The sequence below is a fragment of the Sebastes umbrosus genome, chromosome 1 (assembly GCF_015220745.1).
Source record: "Sebastes umbrosus isolate fSebUmb1 chromosome 1, fSebUmb1.pri, whole genome shotgun sequence".
Lineage (NCBI taxonomy): Eukaryota > Metazoa > Chordata > Actinopteri > Perciformes > Sebastidae > Sebastes > Sebastes umbrosus.
Window position 1 is genome coordinate 39,859,962 of NC_051269.1, and position 12,054 is coordinate 39,872,015.

The 12,054-nt window shown below is 39.9% G+C and overlaps 1 protein-coding gene across 1 annotated transcript in view; it reads left to right on the forward strand.

Annotated features, from left to right (window-relative positions):
- LOC119496825 (contactin-4) overlaps window positions 1-12,054 on the forward strand; it is a 113,928-nt gene that overhangs the window by 48,850 nt on the left and 53,024 nt on the right. Inside the window, exon 2 of the mRNA XM_037784417.1 lies at window positions 9,743-9,806. The gene's annotated coding sequence lies outside the window, so the exon portion shown is untranslated. The remainder of the gene's footprint in view (window positions 1-9,742; window positions 9,807-12,054) is intronic.

Genomic DNA, 12,054 nt, shown 5'->3' on the forward strand with positions numbered 1-12,054 from the left:
TGACAAAACATGTTTGGAGTTACTTTTGATCTGACTCTGAGCACAATGTCTACACTGGCTGCGTAGTGAAAGCTGCATGTTAGCAGAGCAGCAGCTTCAGTGCTCCATCTGTCTCTGCACAGGCTGCATTCAGGCACAGTATTGAGTGTTGGTCACCTGCATTTGGCAGCGCTCAGAGCCCCAAACACACACACACACACACACACACACTATAGTTATGAGTGTAAAACGGAAGAAAATAGACTTACAGCATAAAAATACACTTTGGGGGGCATTTCCATGCATATTGCGCAAGCTGTTACGCAGCCTGTGTTGACAGCTGCGTTGATTAAAATAGAAGTGCATCTGTTTCGTGTGACGTGCGTGTGACAGACGACTGCTGAAAAGCCTCCTGTCTAGACAAGAAGTCTTACAATAATTCACCACAATATGGCATAATATTAAAGCTGCATTTCTTTATTTTTTTTAGGTTTCTTGGGGGCAGCAGAACAATCGTAAATCAGAACATCATCACATTATCACCTCATGAAGTTGGTATGGGCAGCGTGTTAGCAAACAGTTACTTAATCACACATCCAGCAGTAATGGAGAAACATTATCATTCATGTGGAGAAGAGCTTCTGGCCACCTGATGAATATAAAGCTGGGTGTGTGCTCGACACACAGGTTAACAGGAGTCCCAACGTAGATACGTATGTATGGTGTAGATGACATGCTTTAATTAAGTATATTCTAGGCGTGGGAAAAAATAAGATTCTTATGTATTGCGATTTTTGTTTTTACGATTTTTAAATTTATTTTTTACTGCCAGAATCAATATATTTGCTTCATTTGAGTCTCTGCGGAGGTAGAGGGAAGTTACCGCTTTTATTGTTGTAGTCCGGGTAACGTGACATCATATTCCTTCCGTATTCCGGGCTGAAGCTACGACTGTAGAGCACCCATATACTGACATTTATGTTAAATACATTCAAACGGCCCGATGGAGCTGACCATGGATGGATAAAGACAACGGAGCTGACGGGAGAGCTAGAGACCACCTTAGCAAAGTTAGCGGAAGTATACACGTGTGACTACGTCCGGTTTTCAAAATAAGGTGTTAACAAAGGGAACTGTATATACTGTATACTATATACTAGTATATACAAAATATATATATAGAAATAAGACTGATTGGATTTTATTAAACAGAAGTATAAAACATTACATGTTCTTTATAAATTTAAAAGAAAATACCACTAATTTGTGAAGGAAATGTCTTCATTTCTTAATTTTTGGGTTGCTGGAAAAAATCGAATAAATAATGTCTGACATTGACTGATATATTTGACTTCAGAACATCTCTGACTACATACATGCTGAAAATCAAATATTTTTACAGTATTAATTTGGATATTTTTCAAAGTAAAAGTCCCTAGAATTGTATGATTAAACTTTTTCACGTAGTCTAGTGTTAAAAAAAGTTAACGAAAATCACAATAAATCTTAATATCGAATCACAATACTTAAAAAGCGCAATACATATCGAATCGGCACCCAAGTTTCGTGATAGTATCGAATCAGGAAATAGGTGTATCGTCCCAGTCCAAGTATATTCTCCAGTGTAACCGTGGAACAGACAGTGGGAACATCTCTCTTGTTTCATTACTGAATATGGGACTGTTCTATTCTCTTTATTTTGTTTCATTCGCTGTGATAGAGAGCATTTAATGAAGAAAAGATACACCCAAAATGCAGAATGCATCCAGCTCACACCTAGTCTCTGGGGTTGTGACAAGGTGCTCTGAGAAACAAAGGAGAAAACTGTCGAAGGTAGAAAATGCCCTTTATCAATTACACGTTACATAACAGAACAGTATAAGTTTACTACATGCATTTACCAAATCTGCATTACCTCCCTAAACTGGTGATTTATTCCTACAATAGATAATAAAATCAAAATATGAATACACAACCCCCTCAGGGAGGTTGGTGTTTATGCAGTTTATGCGAGCGGGGTTCATATGTCACATATCTGCAGGCCAGAGGGCGAATTATGAGGATAACAATGTTACTGTCTCTCACAGGCGGCTCCAGATACAAACTAACTGCCATGGTTTCTTGTGGGTGGTTTCTTCCTTTAAGCAATCTTTCCTTTGAGTAGAATATTTATATAAAGATGCATAATTGTAACAACACTCATATTATGATTGACAACAAATAGCGTCGATACTGAATCATATCTTTAAAACATAGCTTCAGCAAGTAGCGACAAAAACCTACATGTACAGTGTATTACAGAAAAACAAACATCCTATTCATGAATGAAGTGACTCACTTTATGTGCTTTTATATTTCAATTGTCATCATTTTCAGCGACATTATGGGGCTTTTCTGGTTCTTTCCATTGACTGGGATACAGATCCCAACCTGAGCAGCAAATACATCACTTGTACTGGAAGCAATCAATTGGAGAGGAAAGGCCTGACGCAACACTGTTGAATATTTGGAGGCCTGAAATTTGAAACCATGAATTATTCATTTTTGGCACTTTAATGAATGTGAAAAGACTTTCTCTATCATTCATAATCTGTACAGCTGCTGTAATGTGACTCTTGCTGTGGGCACTTAGTGGGGTTTCCAACAGGCCCCATGATACCTGAGCATGGAGAGAAAGGGGTTGAAATAAATGTTCATTGCGTGCAGAGATGGAGAAAAACCTGGAACAGATCTGATACTATTTCAGGATGATTTTGACAAAATTACACCGATGGCAATAACAATCGTCTAGTTATTGAGATTTTCATCTTACTCTCCAAAATATGAGTAATATATCAGTAGCCCTTGTAGAGAAACAATCTCCAACAGCACAGCTTCACATACAGTAATAATCACCTGCTGGACACGAGGAAGGACGTAGACAAACGATGGCAGAGTAATGCATCATGATTCATATTCTGAAGTTGTGCTAAATCACAATAATATTGCCTTGTAGGATGGTAACCCTCGGCTTTCAGACACAAAAACTAAAATATATAATATAGTTTTCACTTGAGACATTGAAAAAGTAATGTGACTTGTCCTTGATTTATCACTTATTTATGAATTTATTAATGTATTGCTGCTTGTTCCTTGGGTTTGCCGTTCATGAGATCAGAGTCTCTGTATTCTTTGTCTGGACAGCCGTGGTGGCCTGTTGTACATGTAAACTACTCAGGTCTTTCACTTCAAAACAAGCCCCTGTTGTTGCTGCCAGAGTCATAAAGTGCATTACTTCCTCAGAGACTCTTTTTCCTACCAGTCCGACCAGACACACCGTGTTTACAAATGTATTTTCTGACTAGACTATAAGTTGAATCTCCATAATGTTGTGTTCAAGGACAGTGAGATGATAATTGTTTTTGTAGATGGAAGATTTCCTAGATATGTAATTGCATTCTGTCTTTACATGAAAAAACTGTTGATGTGTAAATGTATGCAGAATGGCAACACTACCAAAATCTATCGACTCATTTGACCCTTCGCTAAATCCCGCCACTCAAACGTAGACTGGCCAATCATAGCGTAGCACCAGCCAGCTCCAACCAGAGTCCGACAGCTATTCGTCTGTGCTCCATAGACTCTCGTGTTTTCGATTCAGATTCTCTTCATTTTCCGGCTGGATTTGTGGTTTTTCCAGTTAGTCGTGGTTAACCATAATAGTGACACTCATTATCCAGAGAGGTTAGAAGGAGATATACGTCTCTAAAATGTTATGTTTCTACGTAAAAACCTGTGGAGCTAACATTAGCAGAGTACGTTAGCACATCATTAACAATAAGCACTATGCTATGCCAGCTACTGAAGATATACCCCATGTATACACATGCTGCTTTTGCACTTTAATGATTGTAACCGTGAATAAAGACCTATCCGGCTTTACAGCAAGAGTGCTGTTCATTAATTTCATAGTCTTCTGTCTCGATCGCCAGGTGATGTAGTGGTTCACTTTCACTCATCTGTAGGCTTTAGCTTCTATCTTTATTGTTTTAACCAGATTGCTGGTGAATCAGCTGACATCCTGTTATATCCTTCAAACACATATTGTAGACCTTTCCGTCTGCCTCTTTCTGAAATTGCATTTTAGTTTTTCCAAAACTTAGTTTTTGATCATATTTATTCAGGGGGTGCAGTTAGTGGCTCCATGGTAGCTCTGACAACTTGATGGAGTAGCAATGGGGGGTGGGGTTTAGAGGAGGGTCAGTTCTGTTGGTTTTGATCCATTTTGCAATATCTGTAGTTAATGTATTGAGTTGTACTTTTATGAGTTGTAGTCTGGTATAGACTGCTAACTGACCGCAATGCTTTTCAAGTGCTGAGATGAAGACCTTGTGCTGTGTCTATATGGTAGCCAAAGAGTTCCAAAAGACAAGACTGTCTCTAACCAGATGAAGGGTAATTAATGTTATTGATCCCTTTTTAAATGAACAGCATGCAAAAGTTTAAAAGTCATATTCGTCAAGAGCACTCAAAACCTTAAACTGGTTCCCAAGCAATACAACCAATAGAGACCAATGACTATACAAACAATGACAGTGTTAAGACGCCCAACTGAGATGCCTAAACCCTTCAGAAAAAATACTACAGGGTTAAAATCTAAAACAAAGTAAGGTAAACTTTTCCTCATATACTGTGTTTGTTCCAGTGTTGCCATTTTTTCTTGTCAAACTGCTTCCAATGTTTACATCCACACTAGTATCTTTATGGTCTTTTTTTGATCTTGGTTTTTGATAACTGAATGCTAGCTTGGTTATTGTGAAAGAAACTTAGATAGTGTAGCATGTAAGCATTATACCAGGTTTCAGATCACATGTCTTCTTGAGGACTCACCTTCTAGACAGAAAAACAAAAAAGGTAACTCTTCTTCTGGTGTTTTTTTAGTCATTACCAGCTGCTTCAGATGCATTACCACAACCTTTTGTGGTAAGATTTGCGATTTGGCAGAGAACATGTGTCCAATATAAATGTGTATTAAACCATAAAATATGTTTTTTATTCGGGTATAGTGTGAATGAGGCTTTAGAAACCTGAATAATGTTAGAGTCAGCAGGCTGAATAGCCAGGTTACTTCGTCATCATATTCCAAATATAATAAAAACCAGGATAAGAAGGATACTACTGTGAGTTTCAGTTTCTGTGAAGGGAAATATTTGACATATATTTTTCTATTCAGTATGCCTGTTCTATGGCGACACGAGGTTAATTCTGAAAATGTGGCAGGAAAGTTTGGACTGACCGTAGGATGTAGGGCTGAACACTTCAAAGATGTTGGAGATGGCCACCGCTGACTTTTAATGATTTTCACTTGGAGACGGGCACAGAGGAGGAAGAGAAAATTGTAACTGCAGAGATGAAAAGTAATGAAAGGGCCTATACATCTCTTTCCCACATTGTAACAACTAACAAGCCTCCCCTGCCCATCACAGAAATAAATTAGTCGACCTCGGTGTCTCATCGACACAGGCAGGTGTTAGCCTACAGTCTGTGTCGATGTGAATGAGCTTTCATAAATGATGTTGAAGCCAGTTATTGTTGACCTTGTTTCACTGATTTAATACAGAATCAGAAGGTACTGTAGCATGCAGCAGACAGAACCTTTTATCCACTTTTTGTTAGAAAAAGGTTGCATTCAGGCACTGCACCCCAAACAACATTGATGTCATACCTCCAGTTTGATGGCACAGGACTTTTCCCAACACCCTGAAAATATCCTATTAGGCTGTTTTGAAGGAAGAGCAGCATATTCTTGAAGGCTATAGGCTGTGGGTGTGTCATTTATTGACAGAAACCTACTGTATGGGTGAAATGTTTCTTTTTAGACAAACAATATACCCTTCAGGTTTGGTCATGATCCACTTTATTTTGAATAAGCCAGCATTCATTTACCCCTGGTGTAGCCTAGAGATTTTTTGGTTTTATAGGGTTCAACATGTCCACCTCTGAAAGTCTGTCTCTACAGCAATTCCATAGAGGTGACTGGAATTTAGTTTGTGCTCCTTACAGAACGGAAAAATTACATTTGAAAAAATCCTACAACAATGTGTCTTTCCTATAACAATGTCCGGGCTACTCTCAGTAATCAGACCTCTCTGTCAGCCCTTTAGGACTATTAGAACTTTCAGTGCAACATGCACACAGTGTGCGTAATATATCCAGAGTAATCACCTTGTGATCATAGACTGTATATAAGAAGTGGACATGACGTCACCCATTGGTTTGTAGACTACGGTTGTGAAGTCTTGAGTTTGCCATTTTGGCCGTCGATATCTTGGTTTTTGGCCGTCGAAATCTTTTGGTTGTTTTTTTTTGCAACCAGAATTGACACGAAAGGGCGGAGCTGAGTACAACCAAATGCTGAATAAGACATTTTTATAGGTGACCAAAATGTTACAATTAACTAATATGAATTGTAAAAGAGTTAAGCTGCATTCATACCATATCCTGCGGTGCGGCGAAACCGTCAGTCCTCCGTTCATTTTGAATGTGGGTAGTGTGTTTGGGCTGCGGTGGTGGGGGCCGCACGGAGTGATGGGAAAAAAAAACGCAGCGGCTTCCAGCGGAAAACCTGACGTCACACTGCGGGGGGCCAATTGCGTAACCTGCGATCCAGAGCTGTACAACCCAGCCATGTGGGAACAAAAGACATTAATCATCGTGGACTCATCAAAGTGACCGCCGCACAACCCTGCAGCGGATCGAAGTTCTAAGACGAAAACACAGACGCCTCCCAAACCGGACAACGCCATGGTAGCGACCTGTCAATCACAATGTAGCCCCGCCCTAAAGCATGCCCTGCTTCATCGTCTATTTGACTCTACATGGGAGCATAATTTTTCCAAATGAACATCATGCTGTATTGAAGAAGACTTGAAATTAGCGATTGAGACCATAAACTCATGTTTACAATGTTTACTGAGGTAATAAATCAAGAGAGAAGTAGGCTCATTCTCTCATAGACTTCTACATGCAAGTTTAAGGAACTTCCGCATTGGCTTGACTTTTCATAATTCAATTTGATAATGCAAAAATCTGCTATTTCAAGGCTTGCAATGTTTCAACTCTCCCCAAACGCGTTCCCAAAGGAAGCTGTTTATAGCAAGGTTCTATGTTTGCTTGCATAATGCCGAGGACCTGTTACCTATTTTTCCAATAGAATACTCCGTGGTGTAAAAATGTTTTGCCATTTGCTTTTCTCAAGGAAAAGACACATTTTCTCCTCCGATGTTTACAGTGCAATCTAGTGAATATAGAGTGTTTTTTTTATTATTATGGCCAGTGCAAGCAGGGCTCTATCCACCTGCAGAATCAATCAGTCTTTTTGTGATAGCTCTGCTGGAGTCTGTCTTGCTGGAAACCAAATTACACTGAGTAAATGGCCTCTGGTGCCAGCGCAGACATTCAGGTCATTATGATTAGTTTTTGTGTGTCTGCAAGTGCGTGTTTGTGATGTCTGACTCTTTTCTCCTAATAAATGTAATCTCTTGTGGAAGCGCACTTTCGTATTCAGAAAAGTGGGACTAATGTTTGTTACAGTACGTGTGCTCTATAATGTTATGGTTTATCCGCTGTATGGACTGTCTCATTTGTGGGAGGAGGTGCAGCTGCTCAGCACAGAAGCCTTCAGTCATATGAAGGCTACACCTTTGTAGTCCTCATTCTTCGAAGGAGGCAGCCCCTGAAATGGGTCACAGCTGCTGACACAATAAAGCCCAGTGAAAAGGTAGGGTGCTGAATAAGGAGCTAGGACTCATTATGAAGCCTATAGTGCCCCTGCTTATTGATTTTAAATGGTTTTCAGAGTTTCAAGTTGCAATACTGGCCTGTAACTGTCTAGGTAAGCTAGTTACGACTGTGTTTCTACGATTATGAATATGGTGAATAATCCAGAAAATAATCCCATTGCTTACCCGTGTTGAGGAGTAGCATCACTGAATTACTTTAACCACATTCCCTAGTTAGCATTTGAGTAGCGTAGCTACTTTCTGAATCATGTTATGTGGCCAGTTGTGAGCTATTTTAGCGTCAGTTTGTTGAGATATTTTGTGGGAGTTGCTTACATAGACTGTATATAAGAAGTGAACAAAGTCACCGTGACGTCACCCATTGGTTTGTGGACTACGGTTTTGAAGCCTCGAGTTCGGCATTTTTGGCTGTCACCATCTTGGTTTTTGGCCGTCACCATCTTGGTTTTTCGTCATCTTGTTGCCATGTTTGGTTTTCTGTGAAAGGTTTAAAGTTCTAAGAGGAAAACACGGATAACACCCGAACTGGACAACACCGTGGTAGCGACCTGACATCACAAAGTAGCCACGCCCTAAAACATCCCCTGCTTTATGGTCGATTTGACTCTAAATGGAACCATAATTTTCTAAATTAATATGTATTGTATTGAAGAAGACTTGAAACTATCGATTGAGACCATAAACGTCTACAATGTTTAAAGGAGCAATATGTAGCACTGACAGCTAGAGTTTAAAATGGGTAACAGCAGTCCAAATTCAAAACATTGGAGCCGTGGCCCGTCCGCTCCTTCGGTGTGATAGAGACAGAATTTAGCACAAATTTGAGAGTTACCTTCTAGACATGCAGTAGTCTGAATCACTTCACCCGCTGTGTGTCTCCAACACTCACTGCCTTGATAACCCAGCTGCACACGAAGCACAGCGAGATGTGCCGAGGCTTTTCAGGTCGGGTAGAATCTAAAGTTAATGTTATCTCTGTTGATCCAGTTCGTTTGCTTGTTTCCATGACTGCAGAACGCTGTGTTTGCGTGCCGATTTGTGTCATATGTGGCAACGGAGTGTCGTAATGGGCAGTGGACGGGATCACACCGACCAAAACAAAAACAGACGTTCCAGACGGGAATGGAAATTTCAAAGGAGAACACACTGGCTGTAGCATTGTTGTCAGAGAAGTTTCTTTAATCTCTGATGACATATCATGGCCATTTTATGATTTATTACAGTAAATATATTACATATTGGCCCTTTAATGAGGAAATGAATCAAGTAAGAAGTAATTTTCTCATTGACTTCTTTTTGCAACCAGAGGAGTCGCCTCCTACTGGCTGTTAGAAAGAATGCAAGTTTAAGGCACCTCCGCATTGGCTTCAGTTTTCAGACCTGGAGGTTTTTTAAAGCTAGCTACAAGCATATATACATATAACAGGATTATAGTGGGGGGATTATTCAGAAAAAACTGATTGATCAAGCTGTAAATATGACATATTGAACGTCTTCTGTCACAGCAGTGTGTGTTTAAAAGAGGAGAAGTGACTGTTTGATTTCTTAATGCTGATTGAATGAGCCCATGAACAAATAGTTTGTTTGGTTGGAGGATGAATTGTTGGTTTAACAGCACTGTTGCCAGCAGGAAAATCATCATTTTAATGGAATATAATCATAAACCTATCCTGTTAAAAAAACAAAACATTTATCCGTGTATCTGCGGCGCTGTTTATCTGAAGATTATTTCTGCATATTTAAATATTTGTTGCCAAACATCAATCTGCATTTTCATCAGTGAGAGCCATATTTGTTATGTCCATCCTGTGACATAATGCTCTGTTGAAGGAGCCGTCTAAAACCTGCTGTGTCTTGAAGATTGTGCCCTTCCTCCTACAGACTAACTAAACTCTGACCGTTTCAATCCTCATGTCTTTAGATTATTACTACAAGGACTCTCAATATTTCCTCTCTCTCTCTTGTCTCTCTCTCTCTTTTAGCTGGCCAAAGGGCTGATTGTGTCTTGGCTGCGGAGGGAAACAGCGAGCAGACTCCACTTACTCTGTGAGTACTCAATCAGTGGGAAACATGCTTGTCTGTTGGGCTCCGTGATTTATTCCATGCTATAAATGACTGCGACCAGAGCTGTTTTTCCAGGTACAGGAGCTGTGTAGTGTACAGGATGCAGTAATCTCATCTCCCTTGAAATGTGTGTGTGTTCAGATATATGTGTGTGTCTGTGTTCTGTTGTAATTGATTGTTGACTGATAACTTCTGATCATTACATGTGATGTATACTGAGTATTAGAGATTAAGTTATTAGTAATGTAAAGTATGTCAGCAGACATATATTGTATAGAAGACCAAGGCTACATGTCTATAGAACCCCAAAGTGTTCAATATTAAATAAATAAAACAAGATATTAAATAAAAACTATGATGGTGTATTAAGGCCGTTGTAGGTGAAAAAAAAGCATAGTTACAGAGCCAGGAGAAGGGGGGTAATATTCAGAGAAAACACTCAAGTTGTAAATTTACGAGAAAAAAAATGTGGATACTCTGAGAATAAAGTGACAAATTTATGAGAAATGATAATAGTGAGGGGGGATGGGGGGGGTTTAAATAAATAATTAAAACCAAACATATCAGAAACGTTAACACTTGAACATACATCAGCGTGATACGAACTACCTAGAATGACAGAAACCATCGTTGGGAAAAATGTATTTGACATGTAATTTGACTTTTTAGTTTGGCCCATATCCCATCCGCTAACATGGAGGGGTGGGATTTATGACCAATGCTGCAGCCAGCCACCAGGGGGCGATCAAGATGTTTCGGCTTCACTTTTAGGGAGCTGTCATATCGTCCATCTTTATATACAGTCTAGACTCTGTGTAGCCTATACTATATATGGTTACGCAATGTGTTCGGAATATCATCATCTCAACAGTTGGTTTTTAGTGTAAGCTGTGCTGAAATAGAAGACACAATCTATCCATGATTTACAAACGGTAAAAAAAAGAAGAAATGGACAATTATAGTTCCACATATAAGTATACGAAGGATACAACTCAGCAGCTGGTCAGTTCAGGTTATTTTTATCGTCTTACTTTGAGCATTCATAAGTATTCATCTCACCTCTCTGAGATCTTCACTACACTTTCCACGCCCAAACTTCATGTACAGTTCTGTTTGCTGAGTCTTTATTGAATTGACAGGATGTTAGCTTTCAATATTCTCCTCCGTCTCTTAGTCAATGAGTAATAATATGCATTCGCACAGTGAGTGACAGTTTGCTAACCCAGCTGCAGCACCGCTCGCGCTCCCCAGTGGCTGACTGGATTGAAGATGGACTGTAATCTGAGATCAGGAGGCTTTTCTGGATATTTACACAGCCTGATGAAACTGAGGCCTATACAGATGAGACATGTTTTAATATGAACAATTACTACAATGAGGGAGGCTATATGTTTTCAGGCTGTTGTGGGCTCTGAGCCATGATGATGTGGTGTCATGTTGACGTCCTTACAGGGCCCAGTGTGATGCTGAACCATGATTAAAAAAAAAAAAAAAAAGCAAAAACAAAAGCCTTAATTACCTCTCACAAGGCTGCTGAAGTTAATTTCTTCAGTCACGTGTTCAACCAATTACTCAGAGTGTAATGAAGTGGAACATGGCTCACCAGAGTTCACTGGACACCCTCCACCTCCCTTTATTCTTAGCCTAGTTTGGCTATTCCAGAGTGGGAAGCTAATCATCACTAAACATTAAATCAGGCAATACTTCACTTCGGATACATACATTTATCCGTGTCAATATCCATTCCCCCTTTAATCATTTCTCCACAGCTATCTCAATATCACGGGCTAGTGAGAGAGGCAGGGGGGGAAGCACATTATCTATGCCGGGGTGTTACAGTATTAGGGATTATCCCTGACAGATAGTTTCCCTTCCAGGCACCATTAGCTTGGCCTCATCCCATTTGGTATTGCCAACACCTGCGACCACCATCCGCTGGGCACAAGAATTATTACCATTGTATTTTTTCTAGGGTATATAAATTAATCATGGGGATCACAAGCAACTACTTTAAATTTCTGGACTGTGACCAAGAAACACATCCTCCCAAAGGATGCCATGGGCCTATGCATCATTAAAACAGAGTTGTGCTATCTGACGGAGAAGCAGTGCCAGCTCCCTCGCTTATGTACCTCGCGGGATTGTAGCCTCTGCATTTCCACACTATATGCATAATAGCTACTGTCTATGGCTAAATGCAATCAGGGTCCTTGGGTCTGACTTTGAATGC